The 15,037-nt window shown below is 47.6% G+C and overlaps 1 long non-coding RNA gene across 1 annotated transcript; it reads right to left on the bottom strand.

Annotated features, from left to right (window-relative positions):
- Positions 1-414: 414 nt before the first annotated feature.
- LOC121819038 (uncharacterized) lies at positions 415-14,505 on the bottom strand. The gene is made up of 3 exons (XR_006059170.2): positions 14,266-14,505; positions 8,788-13,408; positions 415-974 (listed from the first exon to the last, which is right to left on the bottom strand). It is a non-coding gene; the product is annotated as an uncharacterized LOC121819038 (long non-coding RNA).
- Positions 14,506-15,037: the final 532 nt, after the last annotated feature.

The following is a 15,037-nucleotide window of genomic DNA, read 5'->3' as shown; positions in this document are numbered from 1 at the left end:
GGAAAACAGTCCTGACTATTCATTGGAAGGACTGATGCTGAAACTGAAACTCCAATGCTTTGGCCCCCTGATGGGAAGAACTGACTCATTTGAAAAGACCCCGATGCTGGGAAAGATTGAAGGCGAGAAGAGAAGGGGACAACAGAGGATGAGATGATTGGATGGCATCACTGACTCAATGGACATGCGTTTGAGTAAATTCCGGGAGTTGGTGATGGACAGGGAAGCCTGGCGTGCTGTAGTCCATGGGATTGCTAAGAGTTGGACACAACTGAGCAACTGAAATGAACTGAACTATGTCGGTCACATTCTCCCAGGAAAATGGAGAGATTCTTCCAAAAGAAGTACCCTCCCCACTCCCCACCCCAGCACATGTATTATTCTTCCCTGCCAAAAGAATCCTGGAGATCTTGATTTTGGATTCCTTGTGTATAATGTTTATCTCAAAGACCTTCTAGTTCTTTATCCACTTCCTGCCAGAGCCAGAGTGGGAGGTGGAGCAGGGAGACAACTCCCCTCCTTGACACATGGTGTCATCTGAGTCCCAGCAAGAGAGAGACGGCAACAAAGTTACAGCTGTGTTATTGGAGAGAACATGATAAACAGAGAAATTTTAGACATGTGGGCGAGATGAAAGGAAAATGAAAAGGATGAGGCAGCATCTCCAGGATAGAAACATGCAGCACCATCAGCACTGTCAGCTTGAAGGGACCAGGAGAGGAAGTGGTTAAAAGAACCCAGCGAGGCCTGTAGCTGAAGGATGGGGTTGCTGGAAAGCGGCTGGGGCCTTCCGTGTAGGAACCAGGTGTACAGCTGCCAAGCCATCCTCCACTGGCAAGGGCGTTAGACTAGTCAACACTCCGCTGGTACTTTCCAAGTCCCCTCCTATTTCCTGCTGGTGTCTGCTGTGGGCTGAAGTCAGCCAGAGCCCAGAAGGGGAGGGAGATCCAGTGACGACTGATGCAGGTCAGCTCCTGAGGACAGAGCACAGTGGAGAAGAGAGAATGGATTCGGAGAGATGAAGGGAATATTCAGCACATTACTATTTGTGTTAGTTTGTTTTGTTTTTTAAATTTTTTATTTATTTCTTTTTATTTTTGGCTGTGTTGGGTCTTCATTGCTGTCCGTGGACTTTCTCTAGTTGCAGCGAGTGGGGGCTACTCTTTGTTGCTATGCACAGGCTTCTTATTGCAGTGGTTTCTCTTCTCCGGGAGCACAGGCTCTAGGCACACGGGCCAGTGGTCATGGCTCGAAAGCTCTACAGTGTTGGCTCAGTAGCTGTGGCCCAGGGGCTTAGTTACCCCATAGCATAGTGCATTACTGCTGCTGCTGCTGCTGCTAAGTCACTTCAATTGTGTCCGACTCTGTGCGATCCCATAGATGGAAGCCAACCAGGCTCCCCCATCCCTGGGATTCTCCAGGCAAGAGTACTGGAGTGGGTTGCCATTTCCTTCTCCAAGTGCATTACTATTGACATACAAATCAAAGAAACACAGTAGAAACCGGCTATTCTTTATTGAGCACCGACTATGGACCTAGCGTGAGGAAATGATGTCAAGCCAAGGCTGGTAAGTAAACAGGTCTTTCTCTTTGAAAGGTGGTCTGCAGGGAGAGGAGATGCTCTGAGACTGCAAGAAGTGGCCACCCAAGCACATGTGGAGACAAAGCAGGATGAGGAACACAGCAAATTCGTTTTCAGGTCCTAGCTTTAGCTCTCTGAGAGGGACTGGGGGCCTGTTTTCATGAATTCCATAGAAAAAGTTTCCCTTTTACATACAGCAGCTTGAGGAAGTTTCTATTTCTTACTACCAAAAAACTAGGGATACATTTAATTTGAAACAAAAGAACATTACGCACACGTTTGCATTTAATCCATGTAACAACCCTGAGAAGTAGGTTCCTTTGTTCCCATATTGTTTTATTGCTTTTTAATATTTATTTATTTTTTATTTGGCTGTGCCAGGTCTTAGTTGTGACACGCAGGATCTTGTGGTTGCGCCTTGTGAACTCTTAGTTGCTCATGTAGAATACGGTTCCCTGACCAGAGATTGAACCTGGGCCCCCTGCATTGGCAGCACAGTCTTAACCACTGTGCCACCAGGGAAGTCCCCCCATTTTACTGTATTAATTTTAGTTTTTCCCGAATCAGGGACTGAACTGGGGCCCTTGGCACTGAAAAACATGGAGTGCTAACCACTGGACCCCCAGGGACTTCTGCTCTTATCGCCATTTTAAAGATGAGTCTATTCAAGGTTTAGGGTTTCTCAGTGGTGCAGTGGTAAAGAATCTGCCTGCCAATGAAGGAGACGCAGAAGACCCCAGTTCAACTCTTGGGTCAGGAAGATCCCCTGGAGAAGGAAATGGCAACCCACTCCAGTATTCTTTCCTGGGAAATCCCACTGACAGAGGAGCCCGGTGGACTACAGTCCATGGGGTTGCGAAGACTAAGTGACCGAGCATGCACACATCCTAGGTCTAACATTAGGCAATCTTTACCTAGGGGTCTAGTCCTCACACACTCAGGTCTGCCTGATTCCAACACTCTGGAATTTTCTAGGACTCCATGAGCTGGCAAGCCTGGTCAAAAGCACTTTCCAAAACCAGAAGGTAACTCCACCCTTGACCAAGGCACCCCATGGGGACGCTGGCCTCTCCATCAGCTTGCCAGCTAAAGCAGCGGGAGTCCTGGGAGGAGCCAGGAGGCCCGGCCACCCAGTGCCTAAATGTTTGAAAGGGACCAACCTTGGACTTGTAAAACTGCCGCCAAGTTTTTTTCAAGTACTCCTGGGAAAGCAGTGTATTTGCAAATGCCGTAATTCCTCAGCTAAATACCAAGGACGAAGTTGAATGCACTTAAGATCATCTCTGTGCTCCCACAGTTTAGAACCCTCAGCCCTAGAGGTAGACTGAGCTGTTGGAGGAGGGTGGGCTTCCCACCTCTGGCTCCCAAGAACCTGGAGGGGAAGGGCCTCATCAGCCTCCTCCAGCTTGTCCCAGCCCCTGAACCACTCCCTATCAGCCTCCCCATCTCAGAGCAGGAAGGTGAGGTGAGGTAACGTCTCTGCTGATCAGCAGTGGCCACGAAATGAAAAGAATCTCAGCAACGCTGTGTTTAATTTAAAGCAGACCCACCCGCCTTAGCCAGGCTGCAATTTCACTCAGAATAACCAGTTTGTTTTTCTTAGACATTCCAGGAACTAACCAGCCACCCTGTGTAAAACCCCAGTGGGAATGTTGGGGGGAGTCTCTTGCCGGGGACCACATGCTCCCTGCCACCCCATCATTTGCTGCTTTGTCCTCCCTCAGGGACTCCTCCCTCGGGGTGGGGGGGGTGGGTTGGGCCTCTCTGGGAGGTCACTTGATGGCTGTCCCTTGCTCCCTGTGGCTCTTTTAGCCCCAAGCACCCGACACAGTGCCCAGAGTTGTGGGGGTTAAAGGTTGTCAAATGGATAATAGTAGCATCTGGTCCATTCCTCCAGTGTGCTCTCTGTGCCCTGCTGGGCTTCCCAGGTGGCACTAGTGGTAAAGAACCCCACTGCCAAGGCAGGAGACACAAGAGATGCAGGTTCAATCCCTGGGTTGGGAATATCCCCTGGAGGAGGGCATGGCGACCCACTCCAGTATCTTTGCCTGGAGAATCCCAGGGACAGAGAAGCCTGGCAGGCTGTAGTCCATTGTGTCGCAAAGAGACAGATGTGACTGAGGCAACTTAGTGTGCACTCTTTACCATCCTGTCGAGTCCTCACCGCGTCCTAGTAAGGTGTGCTGAAAGTTTTGGTTTTCATTTTTTTAAAATGTTTATTTGTTCACTTGGCTGTGTCAGGTCTTAGTTTCGGCATGTGTGACCTCATTTCCTGACCAGGGATGGAACCCAGGCCCCCTGATTTGGGAGCTCAGTCTTAGCCACTGGACCACCAGGGAAGTCCTTTGTCAAAAGTTTTTACTGCTCTTTTTTACAGATGGTAAAGCTGAGGCTCACGGAGGTTACCTAACTTCTCCCAGGTCATCCAGCTGGGACTGAAGCTCTCCCACGTCCCTGCACCCATCTGAAGCCCAGGCTCCTCAGTTGTCCATCTGGACACCTCACCCCACCCCCTGCCTGAGGGCCTCAGGGGTTTTGCCTGAAGGCGGTGCCCTTGTTGGTGATATCATTGTGTCACTCACGTGACAGCTGGTGAGAAGGGGTGCTGTGGGCACCAAGTTCTGTCATCTAGCGGTTGTTCATCGTTTAATCACTAAGTCGTGTCCAACTCTTGCGACCCCATGGACTGTAGCCCGCCAGGCTTCTCTGTCCCTGGGATTCTCCAGGCAAGAATACCGGAGTGGGTTGCCATGCCCTCCTCCAGGGGATCTTTCTGACCCAGGGAGTGAACCTACGTCTCCTGCAGCTCCTGCATTGCCTGGGAATTCTTTACCACTGAGACACCAGGGAAGCCCTTCTCAGGCCTCTTTTTATTTTTTGCTTATTTTTTAAAAATTTATTTTTTGACTGCTGCATGGACTTTTCTCTAACTGTGGTGAGCGGGGGCCAGTCTCTAGTTGCAGTACCCGGGCTTCTCATTGCAACGTCTCCTCTTGTTGTGGAACACGGGATCTAAGGCTTCAGTAGCCGTGGCCCACGGGCTCAGGAGTTGCAGCTCCCGGCTCTAGACCGCAGGCTCGATAGTGGTGGCACTCCGGCTGAGGGGCGGCACTCCACCGCATGTAGGATCTTCTAGGATCAGAGATAGAACCCACGGAGAGAGGTGGGAGACAAGGGCTCCCACACAATGTCCCCATTGACACTTGTGGATTGGCAGGTGGATTCTTTGCCACTGAGCCACCAGGGGAACCCTCAGGCCTCTTTTTAGATTCATACAGCCAGGCCTAGGCACCAGGAGCCCTGGGAGGGAGGCGATGGGACGAGCGACAACCAGGGAGCAGTTTTCAAGACTCAGGTGAGGAGAAGATTATGGGCTGGGTCTCAGCTGAGCCCAGGCCTGGGTGGCCCAGATGGGTTTACTCTAGTGCCCCAAGGCCAGTTCCGGAGTCTGGCTTTCCTCCTCTAGGCCAACGGGACACAGCAGTTGGCACACTCTGGGCATAAAACTGCCCCGACCAGAGGACAGAGCCTGTAGTGCCATGACCTACCAGCCTCCTAGGCCTCCCTGCCTGGCGTCTCCTCCGCTCTCAGGGATCAGGGTGGCTGTGAAATGAGCTCCCTGGCCTCACTCCTGGGCTGCCTTGGGTTTCACGCGGTGTGTGTGGGGAGAGCAGGATGGGTGGTGGCTCCCCGGGGGGGCCAGCAGGAGGAAAGTGGGTGCCTCTAGTGAGGTGTGGAGCCTGGAGCCAAGGCCTGGCAGAGGAGAGCAGTGATAAGGGCCCACTGAGGGAGGTCAGCTCAGGGGACAATGGGCTCAGTGTGGGAGGCCTGAGTTATTGCTTCCCCTTTCTGCTCCCAAGAGAGGTTTCCATGGCACCCAGCCCCAATTTGGCCACAAGTGTCAATGGGGACATTGTGTGGGAGTCCTTGTCTCCCGCCTCTCTCCGGGGGGTGGAGGTGGGGGAGGGGAAACAGCCCTGTGAATGGCCCTAGTGCTGTGCAGAGGGACCGTCTCCCCATCCCCTCCTCAGCCTTGGGAAAGTGGGGGGATGTTGAAGGGCTTTCCTGGGACGGCACTGTGTGGGGTCTCCATTTAGGCTTGCTCATCCCAGGAGAGGGACAGCCAGGTGATTCAAATCACTTCTCTGCATTTTCCCCAAATCTAAGCCAATCAATTAACTCTTCCCTCTACTGACTCATCTATAGGAATGATAAGTTTCTCCAGGTTGGAGGAATGGGCATTTTACAAGTTGCCAAGCCTTGAGGACATGCCACTCACTTTTTTTTTTTTTAAACCAAAGAGGCATTTTTGTAGCTAGTTCACCTAGTTAAGCCTTAGCGCAAGGCAGCTAATGGCAAATGTTATCATCATTATACAAAGAAAATACTGTGACAGTGGCCTGGGGATTCTTGGAAGGGTTTGGAGAAGAGCTGGTAAAAGAGTTGGACCTCAGCAGGTAGAGTGGGTAGAAGCAAAGGTGAAGAGGTGGGAATGTTTAGAGAATCTTGGGGCATGGGGCCTCTTGATGAAGGTCAAAGAGGAGAGTGAAAAAGCTGTCTTGAAACTCAATATTCAAAAAACTAAGATTATGGCCTCTGGTCTCATCACTTCATGGCAAACAGAAGGGGAAAAAGTGGAAGCAGTGACAGATTTTATTCTCCTGGGCTGGCCTCTGAGAGCTGTCCTGAGTTGGGACCAAGAAGCGTGGCACTTGGGGAGATAGGCCCCTCGGTCCTGAAGGAGGGTCCCAGTGGTACCACACACAGTCCAGGTGGGACCAGCATCACTGGCAAATGCAACTTCCCTCTGAGTTCGAGAGGTCACATTCCTGAGATGCAGAATGTGACTGACCCAGTTGTTTGTTCAGAGCCAGGCTACACAGTCAAAGGCCACTGGCCAGCCGATCTATTGGCTGTGTTTGGGTAAGCCATGCAAGATTCTCAAGGCTAGAATTTCTTTCTTTTTAAAATGAGCATGTGTAATTTTTGTACTTAGGAAAAAAATTACATTTACCTTGTAAAAAATGGGCTTTTGTTTGTCCCTTTATACAGGAAGGAGGAAGGTGAGAGATTTTTGCATGATCTCAGAAGGGACTGTGGGACAGGCGGTAACAGGTGTGTGGGGTAACAGGTGTGTGGGGCAACATGCAAACCTGACTCTGAACACCCGAAAGGCCTATAATCAGTCTCAAGCAGAGAGACAAATCTCACAGATGTCATGTTGAGCAAGACATCCCCAAGGTGTACATCCTGCAGGATTCCATTAATAAGAAATTCAGGAACCGGCAAAACTAACCTGTGATGGACATCTGAATGGAGGTTACCTTGGATAGAAGGATTTGACCTGGGAGGGAGCAGAGGGAGACTTCTGAAGTGATAGAGATAGTCGGTGGTGATCTGGGTGGTGCTAACCTGGGGAGCAGGGTCTTTCTATCGTCTGTCTATCTATCTGTCTAATCTGTCTATCTACCATCTAGGTAATAAGTCATTCAGCCATACTCTTGATATGTGCTTTTAGCCCTTCCCTGGTGGTTCAGTGGCTAAGACTCCATGCTCCCAATGCTGCGGGCCCAGGGTTTGATCCTTGGTCAGGGAACTAGAGCCCACATGCCCCAACTAAAGATCCTTCATGCGTCAACAAAGACCCCATGTGCCACAACCAAGACCTAGTGCAGCCAAAAAGAAAAAAGTATGCTCTTTGTTACATATGTTGCATTAGGATTTTTATTTTTTATTTATTTATTTGTTTTTTTATTTTTTTGTGAATAGTTTTTTATTTTTACTCTATTTTACTTTACAATACTGTATTGGTTTTGCCATAGAGCAATTTTCTTCTGAATGTTCACTGAAGTTCAGTGGGGATCTAGGCCAATAAAGGCATTGGCTCTAATGAAAGAACTTGACATTTTTCAAGAAGGCCAACAGAGACTTGAGAACCCCTTCTAGGCTGTGGGATTCCATTTTTGCCAGTTTTCTAAACTCTACCTCTGAATTTCCTGATTCCCAGACCATTAATATCCTGCCCCACATGATAGGGACTATTTTTAGAGATGATTCAAGAAGAACTTCCTCTGGATTCCTCCTATCCCTCGCCTGCAGAAAAGGATGCTGACTGAGCACAAGGCTTCTTGCGGGTGGTCTGCGCCTCATGAGAACCTGGGCGGTCCCTGGGCCCTGTGCTTATGTTTAAAGACTCTGTTCAATAACATATCAAGGGCTGCCCTGGTGGCTCAGTGGTAAAGAATCCGTCTGCCAATGAAGGAGACGTGGGTTGCGTCCCTGATCCAGGAGGATCCCACAGGCTGCAGAGCAACTAAGCCTGTGCATCACAACTATTGAGTCTGTGCTCTAGAGCCTAGGAGCCGCAACTACGGAGCCCCTGTGCAAAAACTACTGAAGCCAGAGGACCCTAGAACCCACACTCCGCGATGAGAAGCCTGTGCACCACAACTAGAGAAAAGCTCCACACACCAAAAAAGACCCAGCACAGCCAAAAATAAATAAATTTGAAAAATAACGTATCAAACATGTTAAATACAACCCACAGTGACTATGATAGATGTATGCATATATATATACATATAATATACTCATATACATATTGTATATATTTTTATTGCAAAGTATTTTTAACTGGCTTTAATAATTTTGCTTTTGAAAATCATAGGATATGAACAGCACATGTTATTTTATGGTGATCTCCACACACTCTTGCACAGGAGAAAATGTTACTTTCATTTTTCAAATGTAATGGAATTATTATAAATACTAAATTTACCAATTAATGTAGCTGACATAATGGTTCACTTTGTAGGCATTTAATTAAACTTGTATTCATTTTGATTATACAGGGTTTTTTTTTTTTTTTTGTATACTTTGGAGCAAATTAAGTTTTTTCCCTAGAATGCAAAGTTTTCCTGTGAGGATAGTGGTCAGTGGATAAACTGGATCTGCCTGGGCTCACCTTAAAGGGGCTTCCCATGTGGTGTTTGTGGTAAAGAGCCCAACTGCCAATGCAGGAGACATTAAGAGACGCAGGTTTGATCCCTGGGTCAAGAAGATCCTCCGGAGGGGGGCATGGCAACCCACTCCAGAATTCTTGCCTGGAGAATCCCATGGACAGAGGAGCCTGGTGGGCTGTGGTCCATAGGGTCACAAAGAGTTGGACAAGACTGAAGCAACTTAGCATGCATGCTGGGGCTCACCTTTTAGGCCAGGTGGGTGGGCCCAGTCAGGCCTGTGGGCATCAACAGCAGAGCCCACAGCTGGGATAGGCAGACAGGCTGTGGGTTGTGGGCAGCGAGCATGGGATGGTCTCAGAGAAGAGGTGGCCATTTCCTGGGAGTTGGTGAAAATCAACTTTTCTGTCCTGTGGTAATGAGGAAAACATCAGATTTAGCAGGCTTTCAGAATTACAGCTTTCTACTGAGTCTGACAAAAATACGAATCTGATGAATCATTTTATTTAATTATTTATTTATTTGGCCATGGCTCACAGCATGAGGGATTCTATTGATAGTTCCCTAACCAGGACTGAACCCATGCCCCTGCTGCGGAAGCTCAGAGTTCCAACCACTGGACTACTAGGGAATCATTTCAAAAAGTCCTCTTACATGGTAGATCTTTACACACAAGCACAGACAAATCTGGAAGAATGTACCAACCACTAGAAACACTGATTATATTTAGAAAGCATAATTATGGGAGCACTTTCATTTTCTGAGTCACCCATATCTATAATGTTCGGATTTTCACAATGAACGTGTAAATCCATCTCTCTCTCTTTTTAAAAGTATTTACTTCTCTAGCTGTGCCAGGTCTTAGTTGCAGCATGTGGGTTCTTTTTAAATGAGACATGCTGGATCTTTAGTTGCATGTTGAATCTAGTTCCCTGACCAAGGATCAAACCCAGGCCCCGTGTATTGGGGGCATGGAGCCTTAGCCACCTGACCACCAGGGAAGTCCTGTAAACCCATCTCTTGCTTTTATGTGATGAGTAAGCTCTGAAATGTGCCAGTTCACTCAAGATGCTTACCTTGAAACTTCAAAATATAGTTTTTCCTAAAAAAATAAAGAGAATATTAGTGATACATTCCAGGAGATTGCAAACAGCATGCCAGGAATGTCCTTTCTGTCAGATTAAAAATTAATAGAACATTACCCATATAAACACATATTAATAATAATTCAAAAAAAGGCCACCTGGCAAAGAACAGTGAAGCTGTAGGTCGTGGCTTTGATCTATAACCAGTAAGAATGTGTTTCTCATTTTTCTCCATTTTCAAAAAACCTTGCTTCCAAAATACTTGTCATGGGTGACATTTCAGTCTTGGTCCTTTTAAAAATTTGTGGCTCTGCTGTTTGACAAGGTGAGATTTGGTTGAAAGGTGAAGCTGGAGATCATTTCTCTAAGGACTGACAACTTTTTGATGGTAAAACTTTGGCCATTTGTTCACTGAGGACCTCCCAAGGGTGCATGCATGGCTAGTTGCTTCCGTTGGGTCTGACTCTTTGCAACCCTATGTACTATAGCCCGCCAGTCTCCTCTGTCCATGGGATTCTCCAGGCAAGGATACTAGGATGGGTTGCCATGCCCTCCTCCAGGGGATCTTCCCAACCTAGGGATCGAACCTGTCTTCTGCATTGCAGGCAGATTCTTTACCCACTGAGCCACTTGGGAAGCCCCCTCCCAAGGATATCAACTAACAAGTTCTAGTCCTGAGAGCCGTACAAGCTAACCCACCCTCCTGGGGAAATATGCATCACAAAGCATCATCTCTGAACGCCCACAGGACACAGCCTCCAGGTTAACTGGGAGCCCATGGCACTTTGCATTAGGCTATGATTGTCACCAGGCAAGTTTTTTAATTTGGTGGTCATAGAGAGGACTCAAAAAAAGGGAGGTAGGCAGGTTACCCTAAAACAAGCTCTGTATGTTTTAAAAGAATTAATTTCTTTGGCAATTTTTTCCTAAAATGTGTAGATGAATACTATGTAAGTTGATTAATCAGAGGAAATTCTGCAAATGAAAATTTCAAAGGAGAGGCTTCACCTCTGAGTGTCCAGCTTTCCACTGATTCATTGGTTTATTCATTTATTTAGCATTGGCTGCCCCTAAAAGAAGGGCTGGGGGAGGCTGATGGAGCAAGTGGAGGAGATGTGTAGACAAGCCATGTATGACTGTAAGGAATTCACAGTCTAAGGATTTCCCTGGTGGCCCAGTGGCTAAGACTCTGGCCTCCTAATGCCAGGGGCAGAGGTTCAATCCTTGGTTAGGGAATGAGATCCCACATGCCACAGCTAGGATCAAAGATCCTGCATGCTGCAACCAAGACCTGGAGCAGCCACACAAAGAAATAGTAAAAACAAATATCTTAAATAAATTTCTGTTGTTGGTAAGCCACTCTGTTTATAGTGGGGTTTTTTTCCTATAGCAGCCTGAACACAAGGCAGTATCGCTGTGAAATTATAGACTGAATGTGATAGTCATAATTTTTCTAATACACATTACAATAAATGAAAACTATAAAAAGTGGCCATACAGCATGCAGAATCTTGTTCCCCAAACTGGGATGGGCCCTGCGCCCCCTTAACCACTGAACAGCCAGGGAAGTCCCTAAAATATTTTAAATACCTGCTCACATATCACCTAAAGGTATCTTGTGTGTCAGCCACAGTGTGAACAGCACTTGAGGAAACACTGACTTTGTAGAGGAAATCTGATACACACAATATGTATTAATAATCATATCCTAAAACAGGGCCCAACTCATGGGTGTGAGACCAGGGCAGTCATGGGCCCCGTGGTCAGAAGGGTCCTGTACTGGGGGTTAAATGCTCTGCTGCACATTGTCTTGAAGTTTTAAATTTCTTTTTAAGTTGAGATATAATTGATATATGACATCATGTTAGTTTCAGGTGATGGATGTTAGTTTCATAATGATTCTATCTTGTATGTATTGCAGAATGTTCACCACAGGCTAAGTCTAGTTAACATCAGTCACTGTTCTTTGTCACTAATTTTTTTTCTTGAGATGAGAATCTTAAGACCTTTATCAACTTTCAAATATGCAATACAGGATTATTAACTACAGTGACTATGCTATACATTCCCATGACTGACATATTATAGCTGAAAGTTTAACTTTTGGCCACCTTTACTCATTCCTCCCACCCACATTCCCACTCCACCCCCTTACTGTCTCATCTCTGGCCAGTCTGTTCTCTGTATGTGTGAGCTCAGTTTTGTGGGTTTTTTGTTTTTGCTGTGGAATCCACGTGTTGGTGAGATCATACAGTATTTGCCTTTCCCTGTCTAACTCATTTCCCTTGGCGTAATGTCCTCAAGGTTCATCCATGCTGTTGCAAATGGCACAGTTTCATTCTTTTTATGGCCAAGTAATATTCTGCCATGTATCTATCTATAGATCGATAGGGGTAGATAGATAGAGACCACATTTTCTTTATTCATCTGTTGATGGACACTTAGGTTGTTTTCACATCTTGGCTATTGTGAATAATACTGTAATGAATATGAGGGTGCATGAAGTTTTTAATAATTTTGAGGTTTTTTTGTGTGTGTGTGTTCTTTTTTTAATTAAAAAAAACTTTTGGCCATGCCCTGTGGTGTGTGGGATCTTGGTTCTCTGACCAGGGATTGGGCCTGAGCCCCCTGCTTTTTAAAATTTTTTAAAATTGTTTTTGGCTGCATAGTGTCTTAGTTGTGGCCCATGGGGTTCTCTAATTATGGCATGCAGGCTTAGTTGCCCTGTGGCATTGTTCCTGGACCAGGGATCGAACCCTCATCCCTTGCAGTGGTGGGCAGTCTTAACCCCTGGACCACCAGAGAGGTCCCTTTGAGATTCTAGGTTGTAAGTGAAGTCCCATGAGACAAGGAAGCACGTCCCAGCGGCTTGGAGCCTTGTCTCACACGCCACACTGTCTTCTGCCACCTCCCTAAGATGTGGTTTTGGCTGCCCACTCCTCTGACTACCTGTGTCCTGAGCTCTCCCAACTCCCTTTCTTACCTCTGCCCAGAAACCACTGCCCCTTTCAGCCCTGGTTGGAGGGTTCTGGGCACATAGGCCCTGCTGTGTCTCGGGATAGGGGATGGGGGCAGCCATCTCTCCCCTGGGCTGGTGTCATGGGCCACTCAGCTCGGGCAGGGCTCTTGCTCTCCCTGATCCATGTACCTAGCACATCCCCCTTAAGATCACCTGTCTCCTAGGGGTTGGAGCACAGGCCCACAGGAAGGGAGATGCGTGGCTCTCCATGCTGATTCCGCAGCTATAGTGGGACGGGAATCAGACAACCAGTGATGTGTGAGCACCCAGTTGAGGAGAGCAGGTTGGCTGGATGCCTGTGAGCATCTGCCATCAATATCCCTAAGCCTGAGGGACCGATAACACTAAACAGAAAACAAAAGCATCATGGCATATAGATGATCTTATTTGCAAAGCAGAAATAGAGACACAGACGTAGAAAACAAATGTATGGATACCAAGGAGGGGAAGGCAGGGATGGGATGAATTGGGATTGACATATATACACGATTTTTAAAAATTATTATTTATTTATTGCTTCATTGGGTCTTTGTTGCTGCCTGGACTTTCTCCAGTTACAGCAAGCGAGGGCTACCCTCTGGTTGTGGTGCACGGGCTTCTCACTGTGGTGGCTTCTCTCGTTGCAGAGCATGGGCTCTAGGCATGGGCTTTAGTAGTTGTGGTTCCCAGGCCCTCGGGCACAGGCGAAGTAGCTGTGGCGCACTGGCTTAGTTGCTCCGACACATGTGAGATCTTCCTGGATCAAGGGTCAAACCCTCGTCTCCTGCATTGTCAGGTAGATTCGTTACCACTGAGCCACCAGGGAAGTCCAGCATACGTATACTATTGATGCTGTTGTTCAGTTGCCCAGTCACGTCTGACCCTTTGTGACCCCATGGACTGCAGCACACCAGGCCTTCCTGTCCCTCACCATCTTCCAAAGTTTGCCCAAGTTCATCAAGCGCATTGCATTGGTGATGCCATCCAGCCATCTCATCCTCTAACGCTACTGATGCTATGTATAAAATAGATAACTAATGAGAACCTGCTGTATAGCATAGGGAACTCTACTTAATGCATTTGTGATGACCAGATTGTGAAGGAAATCCAAAAAAGAGGGGATATATGTTAACATACACTTTCCTGTACAACAGAAACTAACACTATATTGTAAAGCAATTACACTCCAATGTTTAAAAGAAAAAAATAAGCACCATGACAGGTCAAGAAAGAGCTTTCAGCAGAAAAGACAAACTTTATATTTTAGTACCTTTAATGATACTGTTTCCTTTTTTTTGAACAAGGGCTGCTATATTTTCCTTTTGTACTGAGCACACAGGGCTTCCCATGTGGCACAGTGGTAAAGAATCTGCCTGCCAATGCAGGAGACACAAGACATGCCGGTTCAATTCCTGGGCTGGGAAGATCCCCTGGAGGAGGAAACAGCAACTCAACCCAGGATTCTTGCCTGGGAAATCCCATGGACAGAGGAGCCTGGTGGACTATAGTACATACTGTCGCAAAGAGTTGGACACAACTGAGTACTCGCACACACACACACACACACACACACACACACACGCGCACACACACACACACCGAGCCCAAAAACATGCAGCCAGTCCTGACCCAAAGCAGCACCTGGGATGTCTTGCTGGGGCCATGAAGATAGCTTCTGGGGGCCATGCAGATAGTTTCTGGGGGCCACTGGAGGATGTTTGCTGGAGGCTCCAGGGAAGCATCAAGGTAGATGGAGTCACTGCTTTGGGATTAAGAATCAGATGAGATTTTAGACCTACAGGGCTGGAGCGAGGCAACCTCAAGAAAAGGAGCAGAGGTGGAAACTCTGGGTCTGCTCCGGGGACTGCAAATGCATGGTCTGGCTGGAGCACTAGCCAGGAAACAGGAACCATGGGAGATGACTCAGGAAGTGGGTGGGCTCCTGGAAACTGGGCTTGGCCTGTGATCACGGACAGGAAGACCCAGATAGTTTCTGATGAGGGAAACAACAGGTGTGAAATGTGATGGTGGGGTTGGCAAAAGGCCTAGAAAAGGAGATCTAAGGCTGGGAAGGGGCGAGATTGGGCCTCCTGTGTTGATCATACAAGTAACAAGTTACACTTTTTTTCCAGTTAAAAGAATTTATTTTTAATTTCTGGCTACGCTGAGTCTTTGTTGCTGAGAGTGGGCTTTCACTAGTTGTGGCGAGTGGAGCTACTCTATAGTTGCAGTGGGCGGGCGTCTCATTGTGGTGGTTGCTCTTGCTGCCGAGCACGGGCTCTAGGGCATGCGGGCTCAGTAGCTGCACCTCTCGGGCTTGGTTGCCCTGAGGCATGTGGGATCCTCCAGGATCAGGGATAGAACCCCCACCCCCCTCACTGGCAGGCATGTCTCAACCACTGGACCAGCAGGG

This window comes from Ovis aries, chromosome 3 (genome assembly GCF_016772045.2).
Source record: "Ovis aries strain OAR_USU_Benz2616 breed Rambouillet chromosome 3, ARS-UI_Ramb_v3.0, whole genome shotgun sequence".
NCBI lineage: Eukaryota > Metazoa > Chordata > Mammalia > Artiodactyla > Bovidae > Ovis > Ovis aries.
This window is presented reverse-complemented; position numbering and strand designations above follow the sequence as displayed.